General features: G+C 35.7%; 1 pseudogene; it reads right to left on the bottom strand.

Moving 5' to 3' along the window:
* Positions 1-681: 681 nt before the first annotated feature.
* LOC120197718 lies at positions 682-26,361 on the bottom strand (annotated as a pseudogene).
* Between the last annotated feature and the right edge of the window lie 982 nt (positions 26,362-27,343).

Raw genomic sequence — 27,343 nt, 5'->3', positions numbered from 1 at the left:
GTTTTAGGGCACATCCTTTTTGCTGGTTTAGTTGCCGCCCCCATTATCAAACCACGGCAAGGGTTAGATATCACTTCATGCTGTTTTTCTTTTTTTTTTTGGTACGGACTAAATATGTTTATTATTGACTTTTAAAAGAAAAAAATTTAAATTTTGACTATAATTATTTTAAATAATTAAATTTTATAAAAATATATTTAAAAATTACCTTATTAAAGATTTTTAAAATATATTTTTTATGTTTTTATCAATAATAATTTTAAATAATGACGAGTCAAAATTAAAAAAATTGACCAAAAAACTTAACAAACAATAGACAAATTTAATAGGATAGAGGGAGTATATAATAACTTATGGATTTAGTTCAATTAATATTATTTTCCGTATATTATATAGAAGATGGAAGATTAAACATACTTACCGAATATATATATAGCAAAATAGTGTAAAGCCGTATCATATAATATGGTATTTGTATTTCAAAATATCTGATGTGATATCTGCATTTTAAAATGTTCATGCGATACCTATACCATGACAATAATCAATATCACACCTAAGTATCATTCGATGTATAGTTATAATACATAGGGTTAACGCATAAATACCAAATCAACCAATATGAAATTGGTTTGTTTGAAGGATTATTTATAATTATGAAAGGAAAAGGAACATGAAATGAGATCATAATCATCAGTTCAGGTATGTATCATAATAATAATAATAATCATCATCAGTTCAGCAATGAGTAAGATCTCTTGAAGTGTCTGCAAAGCTAAAGCTTTAACTGTGACTAATTAAGCCAACTCCTGTGGGTTCCCTAAATTGTCTTATAATGCCAGCCAAAGTCTAACAGGATCATTAAATAAAATTAAATGATAGTTTAGGGCAGCAATGCTTTTTAATCATCCAACATGACCGCTGCATCAGATTTCTCACCTTCATTCCCTGCTTCTTCCATTGTCACATCGTCATTTGTAGTAGCTGGTTTCAGTGCTTCAGATTCGTTCGGTGCGTCCTCCATCTCAACTTCTGCCCCATTGGCAGTGTGTTGGTTAGGCGGTGAAGCGGACTTAACAGTAGCGCTCTCTGAACCTGCACCTGTGTCAACTACAGGCTGCAAGGGTGAAAGAGTATGGCATATGTCGCCACATATTTCTTCCAAGAAAAGGAGGTTCTTCTTCAAATCAAGGCTTGATTGATTCTCATCAAGATTGTCTCCCAAGATCTTGCACATCTGCAATAAATCGGGAAAGAAAATCAAAACATGATCCTCAGACCTCACTTGCTACAAATTTCCATTTCTAAGATGCTGAATAAATTGCAATATCATGTCCACTTGATCTAGCAAATTCAAGCCCCTTCAAACACAATCAAGTACCTTGTTGTAATGTTGAGGCAACACCAGTCGGTCTGCGTCATCGTCGCAAGCAGCTGCAGAAATTTCTGCTGGTGCTGCACCAGGATAATTCTTGTCATAACCAAAGCAAACTTGGGAACAGTAAATCGATAACACAAGGAACAAACTCTTTAACCAACACAAATAATGCATATAAGGTGACAGGAGGGTGATGGACCGTCTAATTAGGGCTGTAAATGAGACGAGACAGATCGCGAGCTACTCGAGATTGACTCGATCAAGGCTCGATAAATACTCGGATCGAATGGACTCGACTCGAGTTCTTAACGAGCCGAAACGAGCTACTCAATATTCGACTCGAAAAGCTTGTGAGCAGCTCGAAAATATAATATATTAAAATTTTATTTTTTTAGAAATAAATTATTAATAATATTAATATTTATGTATTGATTTTTTTATAAAAAAAATACAGTAAGATTTCTTGTATTTAAGGTTCATGTTCGAGTTTAAGTTTGAGGCTTCAATCGAGTTAAGTTTAAGAATTTTTTTTCTTCATTTCGAGCCTTTTCGAGCTGCTCACGAGCTTCAGTTTAGGATTTCGAGTTCGAGTCGAGCTTGAAAATTTTAAGCTCGCGAGTTTTCGAGTTGAATCGAGCTTTATTTCAAAGTTTTCGAGTCGAGCTCAACAATACTCGAGCTCGACTCGGCTCGTTTACACACCTACATCTAATATCTAATTGCTCTTATTCAAACACCATCATGAATTTAGCGTGTCTTGTATATGACAATGGTACTTACATATAAGAATGCTGCAACTTGTTTAATGCTTAAAAGAAATTACAGCTTACCAATTGCATCTATTGAATGTAACCGGTCAATCACTCTGGAAGGCATCTCTCTCGTGTTTGAACTTGGCATGTCAGCAACATTTTGTCCAATCTCTGGCTCTTCACTTGGCACCTCATTTGCTTTTAATTCCCTCTACAAGCAAAAATTATGGACGAAAGCGAGCAGTAAGTCAGCAAGTATCTTAAAGTTCATAACAGATTCTACGAAAAACCTGGAGTCATGGTACAAGAAACTAGAAGATCGTCGGCACGACCAACAATTGGACACGACCTTATGGATTGTCTACTGTAGTAAAAGCAGGACATAGTCCTTGGTTCATATTATTATAAGAAAATATATCATATATGTCAAGGCACCAAACAAAATCGTTGAATGTCTCGCTACCTTTTCAAGTGAAAAAAAATGGTGTAATCAATAACAGGTTTCCCATTGATGTTTATGAATGCAATACGATATACCTTTCTCCAATCTTGTTAAAACTAAGTCCAAAAAACTACAATGCACTAAAAGCTAGGTCTGTAAACAAACCGAACGAACACGAACGGGGGTATGTTCATGTTCGTTCGTTTAACTTTAACCGAACAAATAAACGAACACGGACATAAACGAACAAAAAATTTCTTATTCGTGTTCGTTCGTTAAGGAATGTAGTTTGTTCGTATTCGTTCATGTTCGTTTATTTAAATGATAAACGAACACAAATGAACAAGAATAAAAGAACAAATGTAAACGAACACAATAAATGAACATAAATGAACGTAAACGAACATAAATGAAAATAATTTTTTTCTTCCTAACAATTTTAGGATTATTTTATTTAATTGTTTTGAGCTTTTTTTATTTGTATTTAAAATTAGTTGAATTTTAAAATATTTATGGGTATTAGATTAAAATTTATCAGGCTTTAATATTTTAAATAGATTTAGAAAGATTGGGCTAAACATAAATGAATGCACATAAACGAACATAAACAAACATAAACGAACATAAATTAACGAACATATTATCGAACGTTCACAAACGTAAATGAACGAACAAGCCCTCTGTTCATGTTCATTCATTTAATTAAAAGAACACAAAATATTGTTCATGTTCGTTCGTTTAATAAATAAACGAACTTCCCGCCGAACGGTTCGCTAAACGTTTGGTCGTTTTAGGCCTACTAAAAGCTTAAAGCTCATAGTAATTGCCCAAGCCATAACTTCTAACCAGGTATTATATCTCAGCAAGACAGTGCCCATTTATAATTCACAGAAAACACCTTAGCCAACATCACAACTTCAGTTAGAAGTAATTGAACTTACCATCTGTTCTATAGCAAACTCAGCAGTGACCCCTTTTTCCAAAAGAAGCACCCTTTTCTTGACATATTCAACCTGCCTTCTCTGCATATCTCTAAAATGATACAAAATGGAAGAATCCGGGTACAATTGTGTTTGGTTCGCAGCATCAGTAACCCCCTGGCCTATCTCACCTCCTGTGCCATTCCCAGAGTCATTTCCCCGAGTCTGGTTTCCACTAGATTCAGCATTATTTGCATTAGCACCATACTGCACTTGAGAACCAGCTTGCCCCGGAACAGGAAGATTTATAAAGGAAGATTCAACTCTTGACATATGACCTCCTGAATCCTCAAGTCTTTATCATCAACAATAGCCTGCCATCTTCCATATCCGTGCCTAACAATCAAATAAGATACAAAATATTCATATGGCCAATTCCAATCAACTCATAACTTCATACGCGTTGCATCACAGTAGATAAAGCAAGAGTATACTATATAACACATAAATTGATTGTCGATCACGGCTATCATAAACGTACACAAATTGCTACCCAATGATTTCAACAGACGTCTTTATAGCTTTTCATGCAAAATATAACAGCATGCAATGAATATAACAGGCAAGTCCCAGCAAGCTAACTGAAGAAATGAAGGTGCCATTATAGCTTATCATGCAAAAATAAACATATCTGAAGTTAATGTTGGCACATGCTTTACTTTCTTCACATCTAAGAAAATCCTGAAATAAACAGCATGCAAAGCAGACACCATACAGAGAGGTCACTATGGTTGGAGCATATCCCACCAAACTACAAAATCAACTAGGCTATAATTAAACTGAACAAACTTAAAAATAAGGTTGTTATCATTTACTAAATAGTTTACAGCCTTTATAGAGTAGTCTAAGTGTAAATAAGAGAACAATCCCTAAAAATCAATAACTCCCTAAGAATTAGAGACTAAGATTAGATCCTACTGTACAAGGAAACTCCTAGGAATAAGGTAAGTAATTTATCCTTAATTTTAGGAATTTCAACACTCCCCCTCAAGCTGGAGTGTAGATATTTATCAAACCCAGCTTGCTAATAATTTCTTCAAACATGTTTCTGCTCATGCTTTTAGTCAACAAGTCTGCAACTTGTCTCGTAGGTATGTAGGTAACACAAACCTCCGAGTTAATTTTTTTCTTTGATGAAGTAGCGATCATTTTCCACATGTTTGGTGCGATCATGGTGAACAGGATTATGTGCTATGCTGACAGCTGCCTGGTTGTCAAAATGAATTTTTATAGGTCTTGTATAGGACACTTTTAATTCTCCCAGTAGTCGTTGTATCCAGATTCCTTCGCATGTACCATGGATAGTGCTCGATACTCTGCCTCTGCACTGCTGCATGCTACAACGGACTGTTTTTTACTTCTCCATGTTACGAGATTACCCCAAACGTAACTACAGTATCCACTTGTAGAACGTCTGTAGTTAACAACACCTGCCCAGTCTGCATCAGTGTATACTTCTACACTTCGGTTGGCAGTTTTCTTGAAGTGCAGGCCTTTACCCGGAGTCCCCTTGAGATACCTTAATATGTACGCAGCTTCCAGATGTTTCTCCCTTAGAGCATGAATGAACTGGTTGATAACACTCACACTGAAAGCTATGTCTGGACGAGTGTGAGATAGGTAAATAAGTCTCCCTACTAGTCGTTGATATCTCCCTCTGTCGATACCTTCTCGATCCTGATCAGTTCCTAATTTAAGATTAAATTCCATAGGAGTTTCGGCTGGTTTGCAGCCCAACAAACGAACTTCTGAAAGTAGATCAAGAACATACTTTCTTTGGGAGATGGAAATGCCTACCTTAGACCTTGCTACCTCCATTCCAAGAAAGTATCTAAGATTCCTTAAATCCTTAAGTTCGAATTCAACACTATGAAACTATTTGACTTTTAATTTCGCTTGAATCGTCCCCTGATAATATTATATCGTCCACATAGACAATGAGAATGCAACATTTTCCACTTTTCGACAGTTTATAGGACATGGTGTGGTCAACCTGTCCTTATATAGCTTCTACTAGTCATAGCTTTGGTAAATCGGTTGAACCACGCCCTTGGTGATTGCTTTAGTCCATATAAGGACTTCTTTAGCTTACACACTTGGTCCTTGCTCTCTTCAAACCAAGGTGGGAAGTACATGTTCACTTCCTCGTTTAATTCCCCATTGAGGAAAGCGTTTTTTACGTCCAATTGGGTCAAAGGCCAATCCAAGTTGACAGCAAGGGTGTTTAGCTTGGCAACTGGTGCAAAAATCTCGTTGTAGTCAAGGCCATAGGTTTGAGTAAAGCCCTAAGCCACAAGCAGATGGCAGTATCGGTCGATACTGCCATTGGGTTTAAATTTTGTAGTGAAGACCCACTTGCATCCTACAGTATTCTTGCCACTTGGTAAATCCGAGACTTCCCACGTTTCATTGTCTTTGAGAGCCTTTATTTCTTCCATCACAACTTGCCTCCACTCAGTTGATTTAAGAGTTTCTTCTATGTTTTTCGGAACTTCTACAGTATCAACATTAGACACAAAGGCTTTATAAGACTTAAATGAGTTTCTATAGGACACAAACCGAGAAATAGGATGTTGAGTGCAGCTCCTTGTTCCCTTTCGAATAGCAATTGGAAGATAGATGTATGGTGATGGAGGTGAGACTTCTGTTTCAGAACAATCCTCGGTTGGGGATGAAATTGGCACTGCTTTTTAGTTTCAGGAGGATGAAGTAGTCGAGAGTATACCCGAAGTTTTGGAGCCTGTTCTTGCTGCCTTCTTGGATCATGTTGATGTTGTTCTTCGGTGGGTGTGATTGATTTTGTTAATTTCTTGCTGCTGCACAGGAGAAACAATCCCTAAATTTGGAATTACAATACCTATTGGGTTGTTAGGTTTGTTTGTGATAGTACAGGTAGGATCATGAGGTATAATGAGAAGAGTATTAAGGGTCTCATCTTCATTGAGAGTCTCCCCCTGAAGATGAGATGTTGCAAAGTATGGTTCATTCTAAAAAAAGGTGACATCTCGAGAGACAAACATTCGGTGTAAGGTTAGTGAGTAACACTTATAGCCCTTTTGTGTGGGGGAATAGCCAATGAAGACATATGTGTGGGCCCGAGGATCAAGTTTGGATTGATTGGGTTGATGATTGTGGACGAAAGTTTTGCAACCAAACATTTTTGTTGGTAGGTTGGGAACAAAATAAGGGAAATGCCTTTTGAAGTGTATGTAAAGGTGTTTGAAAATTTAATACCTTTGATGGTAGACGGTTTATGAGGTAGCAAGCAGTGAGGACAATCTCTCCACACAAGTATTTTGGGACACCCATGGTGAACATTAGGGCTCGAGCCACAACAAGGAGATGTCGGTTTTTTCTCTCGTATATTCTGCTTTGTTGAGGTGTGTCGGGACAAGAACTTTGATGTATGATGCCTTGGTCATAAAGGTAAGGGGCTTAGGACGGAGTTGAAATATTCTCTATCTGTAGGTTATGTAAGTGTATGGTTGTAGGAATTATAGAAATGAGCTGTCAATCCCTTAAGTTAAGAGATCTGTAATTATTCTCTGTTTTCAATCCCTTATTTCAAGGGATTACATCTCCTAGGATTAGTATCTTTCCTAACTTAGAGTTTTCAAGTTTAGAGGCATAATTTGTATATAAATATGTAATATGTTCTACTGAATGAATATATGAATAAAATAACAGAGACTTACTCTGTTTTCTACATGGTATCAGGTTAGAGCGATCAATCCGATTTCCGCTTCTCTTTAAATCAATTCCTGTTCAACTCTATTTTTTATGGCTAATCTGAATCCTTCAACATCCGAAATCACTTCCCAGACCAACCCCTCTCAATCTGATTTTCAGATTTCAAATTTTCAGAGCAGCAGAGGAAAAATCGTCTCTGGTGTGAACATTATAAGAAACCAGGCCATATGATAGATCAATGTTGGAAGCTGCACGGAAAACCAACCGATTAGCAGCCCACACGGTCCAGGTTTTAAAAGGAGGCCCATATTGCCTCTCAAGATGATTCTACAAGCAGTTTTAGCAAGAAACAGATAGAGGAGCTGCAACAGATTTTGAGCAGTATGACAGTCAAGCCTACCAATGTGACTTATACTACTACTGATGGAAATAATCCATATGCTTCCTTCGTACAATGGTTAATAGTCTTGGGTGCATCAGATCATATGACAGGAAATATTGATCTTTTGGAGGAATATAGTGAAAGCAACTTACCAGTTTCTATCAAAATAGCAGATGGCTCTCTCACTACAGTCAAAGGGAGTGATTCTGTTACATTACACAAAAATATACTACTTCATAATGTCCTCTATGTTCCTAGACTTGCATGCAATCTATTGTCAATCAGCAAATTAATTAAAGATTTCGGTTGTAATGTTGTGTTTAGTACTAGTGCTTGCATTTTTCAGGAACAGGGCTCGAAGAGGGTGATTGGCAGTGCTAGGCTGGGCAAAGGATTGTACACCCTTGGAGGTAAAGCATCTCATAATCATGACTTATCCAGTGCTCTTAGGAAACCAATTTTTTCTTCAGAACTCAATACCAATAAAATTATGTTATGGCACTCTAGATTAGGTCATCCTAATTTTTTCTATCTTTCCAAAATGTTACCGAACTTATTTATAAATAAAGATTCATATTTGTTTTCTTGTGAAATTTGTCAAATAGCCAAACACACTAGAAAACCATATATTGCAGCCAAATTTGAACCAACACCACCTTTTTCCATCATCCATAGTGACATTTGGGGCCCTTCTCCTATCAAAAGTATTTCTGGGTATAAGTGGTTTGTGTCTTTTATAAATGATTACTCTAGGACAACATGGGTATTCTTAATGAGAGAAAAGTCTGAGGTTGAGTCTCTCTTTAAAAGTTTTTATCAAAAAGTTGAAACCCAATTTGACACAAAAATAAAAATTCTAAGGAGTGACAATGGGAGTGAGTATTTGAATAAAACCCTTGAGTATTTCTTTAAGGAAATAAGCATTGTTCACCTTACTTCTTGTGTTAACACACCTCAACAAAACGGGGTAGCCGAAAGGAAAAATAGACATCATCTAGAGGTTACTAGGTCTCTTATGTTTGCTACTAATGCTCCTAAGTATCTTTGGGGGGAAGCTCTTCTTACAGCCACTTACCTCATCAATAGAATGCCAAGTAAGACTTTAGATTTCAAAATTCGTACTAAGGTTTTGTTTCAACTTTTTCCCCATTTTAAACATTTAAACTCAAGTCTTTCTCCTCGAGTGTTTGGGTGTACAGCCTTTGTTCATATCCACAACAGAGGGAAATTAGATTCTAGGTCCATAAAGTGTGTGTTCTTGGGCTATTCTTCGAGTCAGAAGGGTTACAAGTGTTACTCACCTTCCACAAAAAAGGCCTATGCCTCCTTTGATGTTACATTTTTTGAAAACCAACCTTATTTTTCAAGAACAGAAATTCAAGGGGAGAGTTACAAGGAATTTCAGTCTGTTCAAACCAAAATTTCTTTACAGTCTATCCTTTCTTTACCTATTACTATCTCTCCAAAGCCGGCTAACACTTTCACAGTTCCTAGTGAGGGTGATGTGAATAACCTAAATAACTATGATGAATTACCTTCCTCCTTATCTCAGCACTATAGTCCGTGCAAAACACCTTCCACCACTACAAAAAATGCACCTAACAATGACCCTGAAACCATAACTCCCCAACCGAAATAACTCGGTGTTTTACTCAAGAAGAAGAAAAGATGTTGCTGAAGAAATCAGTCAGCCTAGCATTTGCCAAGAACCAAATTCGAATCCTGTTGCAGCTGAAACAAAAGGTAATGATGGTTACCAAGAGGCTACTACTGTTGATTTTGATGACTTTCCTATTGCTATTAGGAAGGGGGTAAGAAAATGCACTGCTCATCCCATAAATAAGTATGTTACATATGAGAAATTACAGTCTAATTTCAGGGCCAGCATTAGCAGTGTGAAAATCCCAAGAAATGTGAGAAGCATTTCAATCTCCTGAGTGGAAAAAGACTGTGGAAGAGGAGATAAAAGCGTTGCAAAAGAATAAAACATGGAGTTTGACAGATTTGCCAGAAGGGAAGAGAGCTGTTGGATGCAGGTGGATATTCACAGTCAAATATCATTCGGATGGGAGAGTGGAAAGATACAAGGCAAGGACGGTTGCTAAAATTTTTTCTCGGTCCTATGGCATCGACTACCAGGAGACTTTTGCACCGGTTGCAAAATTAAATACCATCAGAATATTGTTATCAGTAGCTGTTAACATGGACTGAAAATTGCATCATCTGGGCATAATGAATGTTTTTTGAATGGGAACCTTGAAGAATAGGTATACACGGAGGTCCCCCAGGATTAGAAAGAAAGGCCACAAAGAAAATTGTGTGCAAGCTCAATAAATCTTTATATGGCTTAAAACAGTCTCTCAGGGCTTGGTTTGATCGATTTGCTAAGGCTATGACACATAATGGTTTCAAACAAAGCCAAGCAGATCACACATTATTCAGAAAAATTACACTGAGTGGTAAGATAACCCTCCTAATTGTCTGTGTAGATGATATGATTATAACTGGCAGTGATATAGAAGAAATAGAAAAGATAAAGATGAATCTTGCAAAGGAGTTTGAAACCAAGGTTTAAGGAGTATGAGGTATTTCCTGGGTATGGAAATTGCAAGGTTCGAGGAAGGGCTGGTCATAAACTAGCGTAAGTATGTTTTGGATCTTTTTGCAGAAACTGGGATGCTCGACTGCAAACCAGTTGAAACTCCAATGGAGCCAGGCTTGAAATTTTGCAAGGAAAGGCTGGAAATCCAGTAAACAAGGAAACCTACCAAAGGTTAGTTGGGAAGTTGATCTACCTTTCACTGACCAAGACTGATATCGCATACTCAGTGAGCATTGTCAGCCAACATCTTGGTTTTAAAAAGCGTAAAGCGCCCTAAAGCGCCTAGGGTCCTAGACGTCGAAGCGCTAAGCGAAAGCGCTCGCTTTATGCACAAGAAGCGCCAGAAAGGCCGAAATTCACAAAAAAATACAAAATATTTATAAATTATCTTATAAATACTTAAATATCAAAGTGTCAATACATATATTCAAAACTTATAAGTACTTAAACACCAAAATATAATTCTCAATTTACTTATAACTTATAAGTTATAAACACTTAAATACTTATATACGATTAACCATACGACTATACGAGCATACTAATCTCAAAAGATGGTCTACACTAAAATTAGTCTAAAGTGAGATGAACAAAAGTATTTTTCTAAACCCTCAATTCCTTATAACTAAAAATCCTTTAAATCGTCATCGTCATCAACTCGGACAACACCATCTCCTTCATCACTAGACACTCCAATATCTTCTTCCATCTCATCTTCATCAACTAAGCATCTACGAGATGGTCTACTAGAGATAGGATTATGAGCAGGAGATTTTCCTTTATCATTTCTCGATGGTCCGGCTCCATCATTCACTACTTTTGATGCTCTAGTTAGATAACTAGGCTCATATGCATCGGAAGCGTTAGCAACATCACTCTATGTCAAATCCTCACCAACAAACACCGCCTCATCATCATCTTCATCTTCTTCCATTCTTCCCATCAACCACTCATTGCTCTCATCAATATCTTGCAAAAGAATGGGATCGGTCTCCTTACTTTTAGCTCGGCGCTCCAAGGCATGATTGAATTTCACAAACACCATGTCATTCAATCTAGATTGTGACAATCTATTTCGTTTCTTAGTGTGAAGCTACAAGAAAAAAAAAACCAAAACCGATAATTTAATAGCCTGCTAAACCCTAAATAAGCCCAAAAATCGTATCTGCTAAAGCCCAGAATCGTATCTTCTAAACTCGCAATTAAGCGCCGATTAGCGCTTTGCTAAAAGCGTTGCAAAAGCGCCGATTACTACCGCTTAATGAATGCGTAGTGCTTTTGCTATGCTGAAGCACCAGGGGCCTCGCTCGCGTCGCTTAGCGCTTTAATCGCGCTTAAGCGACGCTTTTTTAAACTAAGGCCAACATATGAGTGATCCTCAAGAAGAACATTTGGAAGCTGTTAACAGAATTCTAAGGTTCTTGAAGTTTACCCCTAGAGCTGAACTTATATTTAGAAAAAATCAAGATAGAACAGTGAAGGTTTATACGGATGCAAGCTGGGGAGGTGAATTAACAGATAGAAGGTCAGTTAGTGGCTATTGTACCTACGTTTGGGGTAATTTGGTGACTTGGAGAAATAAGAAACAAACTGTTGTCTCTCGAAGTAGTGCTGAGTCAGAGATTAGAGCAATGTCTCTCGGAATATGTGAAGGAATGTGGATTAAAAGACTGCTCACATAACTGGACTTAGATGACGAGAAGAATTTTGAGATTTTTAGTGACAGTCAATCAGCTACGAGTATAGCAAAAAACCCAGTGCAACATGATAGAACGAAACACATTGAGATAGACAGACATTTTATTTACGAGAAGGTCAATAATGGAGTTGCAAAACTGCAGTACATTCTGACGAAGAAACAACTGGCAGATATCATCACCAAAGCCCTTCCACGAGTGACTTTTGATGAGCTGTCATTCAAACTGGGTATATACAACATATATACATCAGTTTGAGGGGGAGTGTAGGTTATGTAAGTGTAAGGTTGTAGGAATTATAGAAATGAGCTGTCAATCCCTTAAGTTAAGAGATTCTGTAATTATTCTCTGTTTTCAATCCCTTATTTCAAGGGCTTACATCTCCTGTTTAGAGGCATAATTTGTATATAAATATGTAATATGTTATACTGAATGAATATATGAATAAAATAACAGAGACTTATTTTGTTTTTTACATTATTCTGTTTTCTACATTACTCTATTTTCTACACTACCATTGTCAATTCGGAGTGTATGTATGGTAGAATTAAATTGGGTTTGAACCATTGAGTGAAAGTTTTGGAAAATTTTGGGTGTTTCAGATTTTTCTTTAAGGAGGTATACCCAACAAACCCTAGTGTGGTCATCAATGAAAGTTATAAACCATCTAGCCCCCGTAACATTCTTTACACGACTGACTCCCCATAGATCATTGTGTATTAACGAGAAAGGTTGAGACTGGACATAAGGCTTTAACGGGTATGGTACACGGGTGTGTTTGGATAATTGACAAATTTCACATTTCAAGGAGCTCACACTTTTATTGCGAAATAACAAAGGAAGACGTTTCTTCAAATACAAGAAGTTTGGATGTCTTAGCCTACGATGCCATAACATAATTGTGTCCTTTTTTTAAGTAGATAGAGCCAATCCTTCTTGTGTACCGTCTTTATTCCAAAAATATCCGATTTTTGTTCCTGTACCACACAACCAATTGCAGAAAATTCAGCAAGAACACTTTCATCCTTGGTAAGTTTACTGATTGAAAGTAAATTATAGGACAATTTTGAGACATGTAGGACTTTATAAAGGGAGAAATTTTCTACTAATTTTACTCTTCCAATTCCAGCCACCAGTGAGTAGGATCCATCAGCTATGCGAATTCGGGATTGGTCATGACAAGGTGTATAAGTGTGAAACAAAGTGGGGTTGCCTGTCATGTGATCGCAAGCACTCGAATCGAGTATCCATGAGGATTTGTTAGGTTCAAGGACAATGTTGAGGGTAGTACCTTGGGTGGCTAGAGAACCACTAGCCGTAGAAGTACTAAGCAACTTATGGAGTGTCTCAAGTTGGGTTTTGGTTAGGCGAACGTCGAGAGCATCATCGGCAGCAGTGTCATAGGGGCATCAAAGCACCCACTTTCACTAGACTTCCAAGAGTACAAAAAACAGGCCACAGTTTGTCAACAGAAATTTATTACATAGAAGGAAGCAGCTTCGAAAATGCATCTTTACTTGATAGAAACACCTTTGAAAAATATGGAGTCAAAAACATCAATTTTCTGATAACCCAGACTAATATTTCAATACAATAAACAAACAAAACAAAAAACATTGGAAAAATAAGTGCAGCCATTCAGTGTATGTCCAACAACTTCAGAGATACGTACTTTAGAACAGCACTCAGTAACAACAAATCGTGTTCCTCTTTCCAAAATTTTCCACCCTTCAATGCTGGATGGCGCATGATAATATCATTGGTAAAAAGAGAGGCGCCAGGCTGTTCTGAGGCAGTCTTAACCTGTTATTTCAAACATAGACATAACAAGACAATATATTCAATGGACCAATCTCATAGGTAATTTAACTAAAATCGCTTTTAAATCTTCCATATTGTTTTGGTTGCACAAAACACTAACTCTGAAGTATCCTTCAGAAATGCACAAGGATAGTTTAAAATTAAGATGATGTAAACCAATTTTCTGTCCAAGCAGAATCAAGCTCCAAGAATCCAAATTGGCAAGCTTACCTTCTTTCTTAGTAAAAGCAGAACAGATATCCTCACTAGTACATCTGGAATTCTGAGACCTTCTTTGGGAACACCATCTACAACCAAAGATATATATTGCAGATCAAATGTCAAACACCAAGGGAAGAAACCAAAAATTGAAGGTAAACTACTAAAACAAAAAAGAAAAAAAAAATTAATGCCCCTGCAGCATTGATCAATCACCTGAAAAGGTTGGAGTGTCGGTTAACTCTTCAGCAATATGCGTCAAGAAAAGAAAGCCATATCTGAAAATAAGATAGAGAAAAAGGACCATAAGTGAATACTTTCTATTCTCATGCTCTCAACATGCAATAAAAGTACAGATGGAGAAAGAAATCAACGAGCATATTGCAATAATGGACTTAAACTGATCAAATATTCTTGAGCCAAGCATTAGAAGAGAAAGAGATCAAGAAAGCATAAACTGCATTCATGCTGGCATGAATTCAGAACACCATCCATTGTACAGCACACCAAGTGGCAGGAAATTAAATACTCCTAAACCAAATTTTGGAAAAACTCCAATGACATATGCACACAGATCATTCAAACCCATTAAAAATAACACGAAACTAAGACTTAACCATTAAACGTTTAAAACATCTATAATATACATATCTAGCAAGAAAATAACAAATTTGAATAAAAAGCCACTATGCATACTCTCTTATCTCTTCATAAGACTTCTGTTTCAAACGAGGTGTAAACTCCTTCCAGTCATAGTCCCCAACCCCAAACCTGATGCAATAAAATAATCATGATCAAAATAACACAATGATGCTTGGAATATTAGAGGAAAGTAATTCATTCACCCACATAAAGAAAGGGAGAGAGAGGAAATTATCTCCATTAAATAACGCAAAATAATAATGGAAAGACTGACCTCATCAAAATCTGAACAAATGCAGCCCTCTGACTCTGATTGAAACCAAGCACCCTAAATGACTTTCCTTCACCTTCCATTAGAGGAATTGGCTCCGTACTATCCACTGCAATGATTAGAAATTGGAGAAATCATGACTACAGTATGAATAAATAATGACCATCAAAGCATCAACCCCATTTCAGGACAGACAAAACATACCACGATTTCTCTTCCTGTAAGGCCTTCTACCAGATTGAGTTCCAGATGAAGTTGTATCGCCATCAGTTAGTTCAGCTTCAAAGTTATCATCCTCGCCATCAGAGATTACACCTTCCAAACCAGCAAGGTCATCATCCTCGACAGAGACCATCTATAGAAATTAGGGTAGTAGTATTAGCAAAAAAAAAAAAGAATAGAAAATAGATCTTCCCAAGATAACGCTAGGAAATCAACAAGTACTGCAACAACATAAGTACCCAAAAAATCAATAGGCAGAGTGAGGCTAAGTCAACTCCTGAGACACCTCAAATAAATCAATATCTGACTCAATCAAAATTTGAGCTTTGCCATTATGGCATAATACATACCTGCTTACGGCTTCTCTTTCCTTTTCCTAGAGCATTGAACTCCTCAACCTTTTGAACTTCATATTTGTCTCGTAATAACTCCTCCCAGTAACTTGCTCTTTCAGAATTGTTCATGGTATTGTTATTCTCCATGGTCAATTTTTGAGTTTCTTCCTCTGCAACAGCTTCTTCTTCTTCCTTATATTCAAAATTAGCTACCTGCAGCAAACACCAGTAGTTCTTTTTCTTCAGTAAACTGAAAGACACTGAAATATGAAAGTGAGTCTAAAAAGGAGAGACTGCGCGATTCAACAAACTGGCAACACCAACCATATATTGACGGCAGTATACATGGTAAGGTTCTATATTGACAGTCCAACAAAGCCAATTGAATAACGATAGGTCAGACTTGCTCAGAACTTTACCATTTCAGACTTATACCTACCACTGTTTTAAATGTCATTCATTGAAAATGACCAAAAGTGGATATGCCACATCCCAAATACATCCAAATTAGGTGTACACCCAATTCTTATCAATGAAACAGTCTACAAAGAACAAACAAAACCACCCAATGATAATGTCAACTCCAATTTTTCCATTGGAACAGATTTCATTAAACCACCAATTCATGTAACTGACCTTCAAAACTCTATTACTCTTTAAAAATGTTTGATTTCTCAAATGCAGGCAAGTGCAGTAATGTAACGCAAAGATTGATAGATGGTTGCTGTAACATAACTGGACCCATGGAGAAATAAAGAGCCTTACATATATGGCACAGGCTAAGGCGTTACATGTTGTGGTTGCCTGTAATTGAGAAATCCAACCTTTGAAAAGAACAATAAAATGTAGACAGATGGCTGCCCTAAAGTAACTGGAACCATGGAGAAATAAACAGCCTTACATATATGGCAGTCACAGACTATGATGAGGTGCTGATTATTTCGCAAAGTAAAATATCTTGGACAACTAATAGGCAAGTCTCATCACTCAAGAATCCAGTACACTATCACTGCACTGAATGTTCTATTAGTCGAGATATTATGCTTAACAAAATGCCATAAAAGGCAGAATCCATAATCACTAGATTTTTTTTATAAGAATGCTAGGCCTCGTTAAAAAAAATCACTAGATTTTGGAACTCCAAAAAAAAATCAAACCAATACGCCAACAATGCTCACTGGTAAGAACTCTTTCTTACAAAAAAAAATTCTTACTTTAAATGTGCTAAATATGGAATTTCAATGATGAGAATTCCGGGGAAGAAAATCAATTAACATGTATCAGGTCATATTTGTGTCAATCCTAAAATTGGTAATTCTAGAAGTGAACAATTGCAAGCCATATTAGTTCATCAGTCAGTAAAAGAATAATACAGAAGAAGTTAAGATATAAAAATAACCAAACCTTGAAAGCCTTCAAAAATCCATCTTCCTCTTCATCATCCACTGAAGCCTCTTCATCGCCAACTTGTTCACGATCAAGTAATCTAAAAAAGGGGAAAATAAAACCGAGAAATTAACTTTAAATCGGAAGAGGCCATCATCAATCAAGATGTAGCAACAATTGTGAATAATGGATTACCTATCAATAGCAGCAGCATCATAATGAATTTGGCGGGACTTTCCTGCTTCATCATTTTCATCAGCAAATAGTTCCTTCGAGCCATATCTGATGATATCATCTAACTCTTCCTAAAGTAAATAATAACGAATTAAAAATCCAGCTACAAGATGGCAACTCTTTCTTTATGGAGAGGAAGCAAGATCTGACAATAAACTCGATACTAACCCAACATCTCCCAATAGACACCAAAAAAATTAGACTTCCATTCAATAGAATGTGCATGAGAAATAGAGGGTTGGAATTTCAAGAATTCACAACACACTGTATTGGTTTATTGACACCACATAGACAATTAGCAAGGGCAAATGCGTTTCCATAATTGGTTGGGATATCCCAAATGACAATGTACTTTCATATCAAACCCAACCGTGATGTCATTCTTCAGCAGTCTATTTATTTAAGGGTTCTATTTTTTGTTTTAAAACCCATTTTATTCCAGCATAATAATGTAGGGATAAGTCCCAAAACTACACACGATCTTCAATCCAATGGGCAATATAACACAGGAATCTTGATTTGTGCAATTGTATACATGAAACATTAATTTTGATTTGATTTGACATGCTAACACCATACCTACATGGTACAATTTTAAGTGTACAAATCAAAGTTTCATGTTCACGTTGCACCGAATCAAAGTTCTCATATTACATTGCACATTGGATCAAATCTTGTGCAGTCTTGAAATTTATTTCAATAATATGAAAATACTATATAAAGCTCAGTAAGTTAGATCCTTCTTGAACCATGTAATCATTATAACCTCATACCTAGCCCACAAATTAGTTAATCTCTGAATCCTTTTATAAACTGCTATGTCATAAATCAGAAGTACCTGATTCATATTTTGAGCCTTCAGCCTCCCAACAACAAGATGCTCCAAAACCATTTTCTTCTTAGTCATCTGCATCATTCTTTCTTCAATGGATCCTCGAGTTATGAGCCGATAAATCATCACCTATAACACAGAAATACTTTTCATAAGAATACAGGAAGAGAGAGAGAGAGAATGGCTTGCCTTATATAAAGCAAGGAATCAACTTGAACCTTATTTGTTTGGCCAAGTCGATGAGCTCTAGCCATTGCTTGTAAATCAGCATGCGGATTCCAATCACTGTAGAGGCAAGACCCACATTTTCACTTTTCAATTGAACAAAAACCAAAGGGAATATGTAATATACCTAAACCTTAAAATATTATATAAACAAATAAGTAAACTGAAAGTCACCAAAAGAAACCTAATATTTCATGATCATTCGCTCTACAATACAAGAAACCTAATATTCTGTCACATGGTATTGTAAAGGCAATATCAGGTTTCTGGATCTTGATAATTTGCTACGACTTTTACATAAAAATTTGAGAATCAAGTCCTTCCATCTTCGCAGCCTGTCTTTATCAATCATCTATGAAAACACTTACTTACTGATTTTTTATGCTCTAATCCCAATTAATCTTACCTAACAGTCAATATTTACACTACTTAAATGAAATAAAGCATAAAACTAAACCAATCAACAATTATGGAAGAATGCATTTCAATCATATACACCCCACTACAAAATATTTTTTTTTGATAAGAAAGGGAGGTCTCATTATAAACCCCTTCATATCCGTTGAAATACAAGAGAGGGTAATTGCTTGACCTATCATAAATGATAACCGTATCTGCAGTCGCGAGATTTATACCCAAGCCACCAGCTCTAGTAGAAAGCAAAAAGCAAAACCGGGAAGAATTTTTGGCATTAAACCGATCTATGCGTATCTGCCTCTCAGCTCCACCAACCTTTCCATCTATACGTTCATATTGCCAGTTCTAAAAAATATATAAGGGGAACCAATAATGAGTAAAACTTCCTCATTTGTCAGCGAACCAACAATTTAACCATAAAATATCATGCTAATGCAAATAATACCTTGTAAGTACAGTAATCCTCCAATAAGTCCAACATGTGCTGGAATTGTGAATATATAAGAACTCTATGTCCCTGCTCTTTAAGCTTTATCATCATCTTGTCCAACAGTTGCAATTTCCCAGAAGATTCAAGGAACAGTCTGTAAAGCCATAAAGAAAAGGTAGAAGCAGAAGATGGAGACATTTACTGGATCAGTATAAAATTCAGAAGAACAGTTTCAATACTAGATTAAGATGAAAAATGACAAAAATTAAGATAATGAAAAAAAAAAATTAGCAAAACAGCAAGCATATAAGTTTACTTGTGAGCTTCATTTGAATCTTCGATAACTGGTTCAACACCTTCCAACATATAAGGATGACAGCATAGCTTCCGCAACTCCATAACCACATTGATTAGAGATATCTAATCCGGGACAAAACTAATGTCAGCTAAGTAGTTGGGCAACCTGCCCTGCAAGCAAATGTACACAAGAAAGAGAAGAAGTTTATATCATCAAAACAAGCGAGCCTACTTGTGCACCACCATGTCGGGTAAGTATTTGATAATTACGAGTCAAAATCGCCTTGTAATATTCTTTCTGTTTGCTACTTAAATCAACGCGTAAAATGAGTTCTTTTTTTGGAGGAAGTTTCTTCATGACATCCTTCTTCACCCCTGCACTCATAAATAACAGTACCCACTATTTCAGCAAGACCAGTAAATTCCCAAAGTATGGATCCAAGTAGCAAATCCACACGGATAAAAATACTCTTTCCCTATAAAACCAAATCCACTGAGGAGGCAAAAAGAAAGAAATAGATGAAGAAGAAGAAAGCCAAAGCAAAATAGTCTGCGTTGCTTTATGGAAACAGATGTTGAACAAACAATAATTGTTGTCCACAGGATATGAGGGTATTGAAGACAAAGCCTTTAGAAGTTAGACTACATTCTTTGCACAAGTTAGAATAAAGAACTAACTAAACAAGACAATAGTGCATATGCTCCTGTGTAAAAGCTTAAGAAACATACTTCTAAGGAGATGTGGGGACAACATTGTATGAAGCCTTGAAATCTGCTCCTCCTGACTAATATCCTTAAATTCCTCCTGGAACTCTTCTAAACTTCCGAACTACATATAGGTGAACCAAAAAATATGCTTTAGAAAATCCTCAAACAACGTTAAAATCTTCCAGGAACTTTACTTAAAAAAAAATCCATATTCCATACAACTAAAGTGATACTAACCTTTCCAGCATCAAGAAAGTGCATTAGCATGAAAAGTTCATCCAGATTGTTCTAGAATCAAACAAATGTCCACGAGTAAGTCATAAATCAAAATATCATACATATATAAAAATGTGTGCATGTAAATTCTGAAATAATCACAGAAAAGAGAGAAAGAAAGAAAAACAGAAAACAAAGACAGACTGAAATAATCATAAAAGGTTAAAAACCAGCAACGAAAAAGCCAGAACTAGAACAAACTTAGTAAGCTTCTTGCATCCTTGGGAGAGAATTGATGGGCCAGGAGATGATAAACAGAAACAAAGTCATTCAAGGAACTGCTTATATGAACCTTTTATTGTAAACAATCTTTCACTTTATTTAGAAATAAGTACAAGGTTCTGCAGACATATTTTAAGTTCCATGGTTAGCAACCCTTACTTACAAAAGAGAAGCCTGACTCTATTTTTTAACATCGAACTTTAAATTCAAAGATTTTCTCATAAGAGTTTACTGGCTTTTAGGTTAGACGATAATCAGAATATAGGCTATCATATTGAGAGTTGAGACAATAAAAGATATTATATAGCAAAGCATGGTATGAAAGGAATAGCATGCAAATAATTGCAACGCTAAGGGAAAACATGTTTGTGATTCATTGAAAATATTTTAATGTTATTTGTGATAACTTTCAAGATCTCTAATGTAATACCAAAACAAAGAACAAACCTGAAGAGGAGTTCCAGTCAAAAGAGTGCGGTGGTAACTGGTATACTGTTTCAATGAAAGAAACAATTTGGAATCCTTATTCTTGAGCCGATGTCCTTCATCAACGATCTACACAGTGAATCATGTATGAGCAAAAACTCACTAAAAAACCACTGAACAGACTCAATGAGCTCCAACATATACCATGCACTCCCATTTTATTGGCTTCAACGATGCTGTGTCCAAGTTAATCATCTCATATGACGTTAAAAGAACATCAAATTTTATCCTATCTTGTTTGCTTTCACTAACAATTTTGCCAGATTTCTTTTTCTTGATCTTCTTATGACCCTTTTTAGGATGATAAAATTCATACTCCCTTATTACTGCCCGAGCTTGGGAAGAACCTACATACATAACCTGCATCATACTATTCTTGATTAAAATAGCATATATAAGGAATCATAATTGGTAATTTTATATTTCTCATGTACATACAACATTCATTTGGGGAGCCCATGTTGCAAACTCCCGTTCCCAGTTCCGTAATGTTGAAAGTGGTGCTACTACCAAATGAGGAGCAATCTTCTCTTCAAAAAGAGATGCTAAGAAAGCAATACTCTGGATCGTTTTACCTAAAAGCAAACAAGACAAAGAATTTGCAACCTATTATATAAAATATAAGGAAAAAGTCCTTCAAAAAGCAATCTGCTCGCTAACAGGACTTACCAAGGCCCATTTCATCAGCAAGAATTACATGTGTTTGTTTGGACCAAGAAAAACGCAAGAAGTTCAATCCTTCAAGCTGATAAGGGTGCAATGTGCCTAGAATGTAATTAAAATTATTTTAGTAATTAATAATAACTGACTGTGTGAGCATACTCAGTCAAGTGCAAGATTGCCGAGAAAAAGAAATAGAATGTACCTCCAGAAAGAAACTCGGGACTATGTTCACACTGCTGAAATTCCTTTGATTTTTTCTTGCACTCAACAGCATCTTGAAGGCTGCTTTTTTGCTGACTAGCAGATTTACGAGATCTGGACCTAATTTTATTGAATCTCTCAATTTCAGGTTGAAATGCAGATATGTCTGATTTGACCTCCCAATAACATTCATCATAAGGAAGTTCTTTATACTTAACAAGGTATTCCTTCTCATCCTCGTCTCCCCTGAAGAAGTCGGTATCCATAACAGACATTCAAATGTTACATTAGCTACTGAACCAGAAACAAAACTTAAAGCATGGCACAAAAACACCAAGCCAGATTCACAAACAGTTAAGTAAATAAATATCGAGAACTCAGATGATAATGTGCATGAAGATGATTATTGAAATCAGATGACCAAACTCAAGGACAAAGAACTACGATATACATGTATAACATGCATATGCCAGTATACATAAGAAAACGTTATTTGATAGGTGAACCTGCAAGCAAGAATTCGATCAACTGTAGTCCACTCAGGTCTAATGGCAGCAAAGTCATCTTCGGAGTTATTCTTTGATGCCATTTGTCTATGGAAGTTGTTCACCTTAGTCCTTAAACGAGGATTGGATTTGAAAGCTTTTAGGAACTCCTTCTCAGGTACCCTAACATCACCATGTAGATATATAGTTAATGTTCACTATAAACAATATTATAAACATAATTAATCTGAAAATTACCAAGTGCAATGCAAATAAGATAACCCCTTCCACTTTACAAGATACTGTTTCACAATATTTGCTTTGAACCCGTATTGGAAGCATCATTATCATCAGCCACAGTAGGACGCATTTCGCAATCCAATATCTTTTCAATTTCATTCAGAGGGCTAACCTGCGAGCGAAAAAAAGGTAACTCTAAGCTGCTGTGAATGGTTCACAGAAGTCCAATATATAGTAGTAACAATATCAGAAAGCACTATTTAATCATACGCATTCAGGGCATCTCCAGTCATGAAGAGGAGGAGCTTTCACTGGAGGAAGTAAGCACTTTGGATGATATGCATAAGTACATGTAGCACAACTCAAGAGATTCTCAGTCTCTCCACAGGCTTGACAGGAGTTTCTTTTCTGTGATTTTAATCATTAAAAATGGTAAACGGGTAGTAAAACAAATTAACAAGAACCATTTGAATGTTCCATATATATAAATTTGAAAGAAAAAAAACAGAAATTAAAGAGAGTAACAGAATGCCAGCATTGTTTTATTCAAGGCATCAGCACTTTTCACAACAGAAAGACTGAATTTCCACAACATAAGACTATATGAAGATTAAATCTGATTAAATACGGACAGGAAGAAAAGCTATCCTAATTAGAGGTAATTCTTTTACTGGAAAACATAAAAATAAATATCACAAGCAAAAAGTGGCTGACCGCATCATCCCTGACAATCTTTTCCAACTTCTCCTCATTTTTACAAGATCTTCCAGACACAAAATCTGCATCATCATCTGATTCATCCAAATTGTAAATTGGCTTTCGTTCTGATCTAACCCGGAGCCTCTCAACCAAGCTACTCATCTTCTGCAAGAAACCCAACACCTATGTAATTTGAAGACTTTAAAGTACCAAAACTACAATTCACTTGCATAACCTGTGCACTGCAGTTGAATGAATTAAACAATAAAAAAGGAATTACTAAAATTCAAAAGAAAACATCAACTCAGTGCGAAAACAAAACATAGGCTTGTTCAAAAACTGCAGAAGAGAGAAGAATTGTAGTCTTTTCTCTCCTTTGTATTGTTGAACCATTATAATATCAATTAATTAAAGCATATTTAAAACAACTATATTTACTTTGCAGTGCCAAAGCTTATACAAGGTAACCGAAGCAAATCTAGGTCTACTAACAAACAAAAATAGAACTTATTAAAGTATATAAGAAATAGGAATAGATATGGCATTAAAGTCTCGCGCCAAACATAAAATATTTGTTATTCCACCAGAGAAACCACTTTTTACAACAAACAATATGCCAGATAAGGCAAAACCGTGGCCAAAGATTCTGATTACAATGAATTTGTACTCACTGCATAACCAGGTTCACCTTCTTTGCATAGAGTTTGCACGAAATTGAAACTTCCGATCATAATGCAAGGTCAACCTAAGCCTTGGTATCACTTGAAGATCCTTTCTTTCATCAGTTTACAAATACTTTTAAATCTCAGATGATCTCAATGACCAGAATCACTTTTCGTAATAATTCTCAGATTGTAGTACCTAACAGGTAGCAGGCACCTTAGTAATTGCAAAGACCACGAAGAAATGAAAGAATAAGTTTCAAACTATCAAGGAAATTGTATGGTCTTCAAGATCTTTTTCAATCAGGTCACCTTTAACAGTTTAATTCATTTGGAATGAACTTAAAGAGAGGCTTATTATAAGAAAGACCAGAAAGGAAGTTAACATAAATGAAACAATAAAATTGTGAATTTTTATATTGAAGATATGTCAAAATTAAAAAGAAAAAAAATAGATTACTGAGATGTAATTAGAGTTTGATACTCAAATTTTTTACAAAATGGTTTCCAGCAAAAAATCAAAGTTCAGCGGCCTTTGCCAGATTGAAAGTACTCTTCTGTTTGTGCCAAAAATTACTGATAATCTGAAATCATGTCGACACAAAGAAGTGGGTTTTCAGATATACCTATGAAATGCCAAGAAAAGACTAAACAAGTCCTCACATTACAATATGTGTGCACTGTAGAGTTGGTAATATCCACATGGCGTTAAGCAACTAATACATCCAACTTGATTATCTTCTTCAATGCATGAGAGAACTATCTTAATCAGACTCGGCTCTTAGTGTCGGAAATTGGTATACTCATGACAAGCGAGTTCAATTTTTTTATATGGCTTTCCATGTATTTGGAGTCATATCCCCATATTCATGTCCTGAAATGTGCCGGACATGGGAATTTCAAGAAAAATGAAGAGTCAGAGCAACATAGGGAGAGACATTCACTCGTAGCTACTTTCAAACCTACAGTTGCACTAGCAGCAACATGAAAAACAAAGTGCACATTCTAACATACTTGACACGAGAAACTTATTTCAATATAGATAAAGTTCCATATGGCTAAAAAGTGAAAAATACTTATCAAAGTGAGGGGAGAAACTACGAAGAAACACAATTTTACCAATAAATTCAACTGACATGGATTTGAGCAGCGTATTGGTTCTGTAAATCTACTTCTATACAGAATTTTTCTTCCCCGGCCTAAGTACCTTCCATATATGGGAAAACTTCCAGCTAGAGAAAAACAAAAACATAAAAAAGACTACGCACGAACTTTCATTTAAAACATGAAACACGTGCGCAAGATGAAATTGATAAGAAGAAGGAAAATTGCTCCCCACCAACCCACATATAAAAGAAGGCAAACCACAACTTAAAATAAATGACCGATCATGTTCCTTGTCTCGGTGTTCATTTAATTAAAAGAGTTTCATGCATAAAATAGGCATGCACGTGAAACAAAAATGCAGCGAGCATACTTCGTAAGTGTATGTCTCTCAATGGATCATGATTGCATAAGTTTGTGCAATTAGCACAGCCACCTATACGTATTACGTAGCACAGGAAAAACTGAATGATAAAATAACCTACTACAGAAAGACGAAGGAACCGGTCAAGAAGAAAAATCACTCAGAGCACGACAAGAAAACATTTGAGTTAATAAACCGGCATGTAGTTTAATTCAAAAGTGACAAGACACCCCCAAAAGACCTGGTTGGATAATGGCAAAGTAAATAAACTCAGAACAGCAATCAAATGGACAGGAGAAAGAAGGAAAACATGCATCATGAAAACATCAAACGATACAGATTAACTCAGAACGTTGAATCGACATTCGTAAATCTTGAAACTTTTATCAAAATATCAGTCACCATACTGTACAGAATCTACAAAAGGGGAAAGAGAATGACAGGATTGAAGCTAAAAATTACCCTAGACGCTGAAACATAATGCAAAAGACATATCCACTCACATAGCTACCATCAAGCAACTATAACTAAAGGTTTTCGTATATGTTCCTTAAACTGATCAATAACTTCGAATCAAATTTTGCTCCAAGCACAAGAAACAAAGGCATACAGTTACATATATAGATATTTTAACGAAAAAAAAAACAAGAAATGACCTAATTATCAACCCTAAAAAAAGAACTACCAAGCTGACAAACAAACAATGTACCAAAAATTAAAACAAGTCATATCTAAGTAAAAAATTCTTAATAGAAACGAAAAATTTCATACAAAAAGAAACAATCCACACTTACAAACTCATGGAAGTTAAAATCAAAACCTCATTTCCAGCATTCTTCGGCACTAGAATCAAAGAACTGTAATATCAAAACATTTAAAAAAATGTACAACATAGGTAGAAGCAAATTACCGATAATTTAGGGACCTGAGCTCCCTTCAAGTACGTTGAAGTTGCGCCAGACCCAGAGACGGTGGTGTTCCGGGGCGGGGAGGAAAGTAGCGGAAAAAGTAAATAACCGATGCAGTGCCAATAAAAAAAATTTAACATGAACCGCCGAGTTTTATTTGGTTTTTGAAGTGACGTAATTACTATGGGGTACATGAAAATATGGATTATTAGTATGGGTATTATTGTACTTTAATTGCAATTTACAGGCTGTAAATAACATTTTTGACATTTGGGAGGATGTATTTTGCTAAAATTACACGTTAGAATTATATTTATGGTAATTAAGGCCAACAAATTCATTTGGGTACTATGGTCTTTTCATTTGAGGATTAATATATTATATTAAATAAAATGGGAATATATATATATATATATTAATATAATTCCATATCCAATATTTTTTAAATGTTAAATTTTGTCACATAAATAACATTGATGAACGAAAACATTTTATGTAAAAATATATATCTTTTAAAATAATTTTAACAAATTATATATTTATAAAATTAATTTTAACAAATGAATATAAGTAGAATGGTAAATGAATAATTTTAACAAATGAATATAACTAGAATGGTAAATGAATTATATATAAATTCAATAGTATTTGATATAATTCTCAAGTAATGATATCTTTTAATTGAATTGATTTTGAATTATTTTTTAATTTAATTAGTGTCAAATTAATTTGTTTTCATCATTAATTATTAAATACATCTATCACGAAATAATTAATTAAACGTTAAACTAATTAATTATGTATATCTTGACAACTTTAACATAATATTATACTTTTATACTTTTTTTTTTGGTTAGAAAGATGACACTGAAATCAGTGATTGTAGCTACTGCTCACTACTGTTTTGTTAGTAGTGAAGGGTTGCTGGACTTCAACATGAGGTTGATGAAGCAACGAAAGTCCCAGGTTTACTCGACGTCCCAAGTTGGCAAGTTCATCAGCAAGCTTGTTAGCTTGACGGGGAGTGTGGCAGATGCGGACACTCTTTTGCCGGTGAAGAAGTGCTCGTATTCTTTTGGTGACAGCAGTCTC

The sequence above is a fragment of the Hibiscus syriacus genome, unplaced genomic scaffold (genome assembly GCF_006381635.1).
Source record: "Hibiscus syriacus cultivar Baekdansim isolate YM2019G1 unplaced genomic scaffold, ASM638163v2 tig00117048_pilon, whole genome shotgun sequence".
Taxonomy (NCBI): domain Eukaryota; kingdom Viridiplantae; phylum Streptophyta; class Magnoliopsida; order Malvales; family Malvaceae; genus Hibiscus; species Hibiscus syriacus.
The sequence above is the reverse complement of the archived record's forward strand: the minus strand, read 5'-3'. Positions and strand labels throughout refer to the sequence as shown.